The sequence below is a fragment of the Hevea brasiliensis genome, chromosome 4 (assembly GCF_030052815.1).
Source record: "Hevea brasiliensis isolate MT/VB/25A 57/8 chromosome 4, ASM3005281v1, whole genome shotgun sequence".
Taxonomy (NCBI): domain Eukaryota; kingdom Viridiplantae; phylum Streptophyta; class Magnoliopsida; order Malpighiales; family Euphorbiaceae; genus Hevea; species Hevea brasiliensis.
In genome coordinates, this window is record NC_079496.1 from 50602127 (window position 1) to 50605621 (window position 3495).

The following is a 3495-nucleotide window of genomic DNA, read 5'->3' on the forward strand; positions in this document are numbered from 1 at the left end:
TTCACCCATAGGAGAGGTCAGTCCACACCATCAGTGGGCAGCTCTCTAGGGATGGGGTTCAGGGGACCAGCCCCAACATCTTCTGCATGTCCACACTGCCTGAAGTGGCATAAGGGGGAGTGTTGGAGAGTAACTGGTGCCTACTTGAGATGTGGGTCGACAGAGCATCAGTTAAGGAACTGTCCACGCAGAACTACTATAGCTGCTCCAACACAAGCAGACAGACCTGCTCCTGCACCACAGAGAGGTAGAAAATCTGGTAAATCTGAGGCTGTTGGACCATCACAGAGGCCTGCATCTGAGCCAGTAGAGAGGCCAGATAACAGACCACCTGCCAGAAATTATGCCCTGAGAGCTCAGGAGGAGCAAGATGCCCCGGACGTCATCAGGGGTACGTTCTCCCTCTACACTACACCTGTTCATGCATTGGTGGATCCAGGATCCACTCACTCATACATCTGCATCAATCTACCCGTAGAAAGGGGATCTTGGTAGGGAGAGTGACCAAGACATTCGGTCACTAATCCATTATGCTCTGATGTAGTGGTGAACAAAGTATCTGAGGTTGCAGTTAAGGATTCAGGTATGGATTCTTGGCGACTGATTGAGTTACCCTTCCACGAGTTTGACGTGATTTTGGGAATGGACTGGTTGTCACGTCATCAGGCAATAGTTGATTGCAAATTGAAGAGAATTTCTTTAAAAACTTCAGAGGGTAATGAGATCACAGTTGTGGGGGAAAGGACAAATTTCTTGTCCAATGTCATCTCAGCCACCGTTGCAAGAAGAATGATGAGAAAAGGCTGTGAAGCCTACCTAGCACATGTGGTGGATACTAGGCAGGCTAAGCCAAACTTGAATGATATACCCACAGTAAGAGACTTCCCAGAGGTATTTCCTAAAGAGTTGCCTGGTTTACCACCAGAAAGGGAAGTCGAATTTGCTATTGAGACACTACCGGGTAGAGCACCCATTTCCATTGCTCCTTATAGGATGGCACCCACTGAATTGAGGGAGTTGAAAACTCAGTTGCAAGAGTTGCTGGATAAGGGGTTCATACGCCCCAGTGTGTCACCATGGGGAGCTCCAGTGCTGTTTGTGAAAAAGAAGGATGGGACTTTGAGGCTATGCATCAATTACTGCGATTGAATAAAGTATCGTGAAGAACAAATATCCGTTGCCTAGAATTGATGATCTGTTTGATCAATTGAAGGGAGCAGGAGTATTTTCTAAGATTGATCTCAGATCAGGGTATCATCAGTTGAGGGTGAAGGATGCAGATGTGCCAAAGACTGCATTCAGGACCCGATTTGGGCATTATGAGTTTCTAGTGATGCCCTTTGGCCTAACAAATGCACCAGCGGCATTCATGGACCTTATGAACCGTATCTTCCATCCACACTTAGATCGGTTCGTAGTGGTCTTTATTGATGATATTTTGGTGTATTCCAAGACCAGGGAAGAACATGATGAGCATTTGAGGATTGTTCTGCAAACCCTGAGAGAAAAGAAGCTGTATGCTAAGTTGTCCAAGTGTGACTTCTGGTTGGATGAGATTGCATTCCTTGGACACATAGTGTCAGCTGATGGGATTAGGGTGGATCCCAAGAAAATAGAAGCAGTAATGGAATGGAAGCCTCCCAGAAACACAACTGAGGTCAGAAGTTTCTTGGGGCTAGCTGGGTATTACAGGAGATTTGTGAAGGGATTTTCCTAATATTGCTCCAATGACCAAGTTGTTACACAAGAATGTCAGATTTGATTGGAATGACAAGTGTCAGACCAGTTTTGAGAAATTGAAGGCTATGTTGACAGAGGCACCAGTGTTAACACAGCCAGTGTCCGGAAAGGACTTTGTGGTCTATAGTGATGCCTCACATAATGGGTTAGGGTGTGTATTGATGCAAGAGGGGAAAGTGATCGCCTATGCTTCCAGGCAGTTAAGGCCACATGAACAGAACTACCCTACCCATGATTTAGAGCTTGCAGCAATTATCTTCGCACTGAAGATATGGAGGCATTACTTGTATGGTGAAAAGTGCTACATTTACACAGACCACAAAAGCCTGAAATATTTGCCAACCCAGAAGGAGCTCAACCTTAGACAGAGGCGATGGATTGAGTTCCTAAAGGATTATGACTATGTAATTGACTACCATCATGGGAAGGCAAATGTAATTGCTGATGCCTTGAGCAGAAAATCCATGACAGCTTTGAGATCATTGAATGCCCGTCTATCTTTGGTTCGAGATGGAGCTATTTTGGCTGAGTTGCAAGTGAGGCCAAACCTGCTACAGCAGATTTTAGATGGGCAGAAGGCAGATGAAAAGTTAATGGCTATTATGAGCAAGATCTCAAAGGGAAAAGCAACTGACTATGAAATGAAAGCAGATGGGTGTCTGTATTACAAAGGAAGACTGTGTGTACCAGATGATGGGGAATTGAAGGCCAGGATTCTGAAAGAGGCACACACCAGTGTATACGCTATGCACCCAGGAAGTACAAAGATGTATCATGATCTGAAGCTTCAGTATTGGTGGCCTGGTATGAAGAAGGACATAGCTGATTATGTGACTAAATGCTTGACATGTCAGCAAGTCAAGGCAGAACATCAAGTTCCATCAGGTTTGCTACAGCCTATACGCATACCTGAATGGAAATGGGATCGGGTCACCATGGATTTTGTAAGTGGCCTACCTCTCACCCGGAAGAAGCATGATGCAACATGGGTGATAGTTGATAGATTGACAAAGTCAGCACACTTTACGCGATTAGGGTGACTACTCACTAGAGAGGTTAGCAGAATTGTATATCAGTGAGATAGTTAGACTACATGGAATTCCACTTTCCATCATATCTGATCGAGACCCAAGATTTACATCGAGATTTTGGAAGAAGTTACATGAGTCCTTGGGTACACAACTCCATTTCAGCACAGCTTTCCATCCTCAGATGGATGGGCAATCAGAAAGAGTAATCCAGGTAAACAATTGAAACCCATGAAATTGATACAAATATAGAACTGAAATGATAATAATAACATGAAATATTTGTCAGGTCCTTGAGGATATGCTGAGGAGTTGTGTCATTAGTTTGAGGGAAGTTGGGATAGATACCTCCCACTGGCAGAATTTGCATACAACAATAGCTACCAAGCTAGTATCCAAATGGCTCCGTATGAAGCGCTGTATGGGAGAAAATGTAGAACTCCAGTGTGCTGGACTGAATTGGGCAAAGACAAATTGGTGGGGCCAGACCTGGTGAAACAGACTGAGGAAAAGGTAAAACTAATCAAAGCAAATCTCAAGGTTGCCTCAGACAGACAGAAATCCTATGCCGACCTGAAGAGAAAAGAAATAGAATATGTGGTTGGCGACAAGGTGTTCCTCAAGGTGTCACCATGGAAGAAAGTATTGAGGTTTGGAAGGAAAGGTAAGTTAAGCCCTAGGTTCATTGGCCCATATGAAGTCATTGAACGTGTGGGTCCAGTGGCCT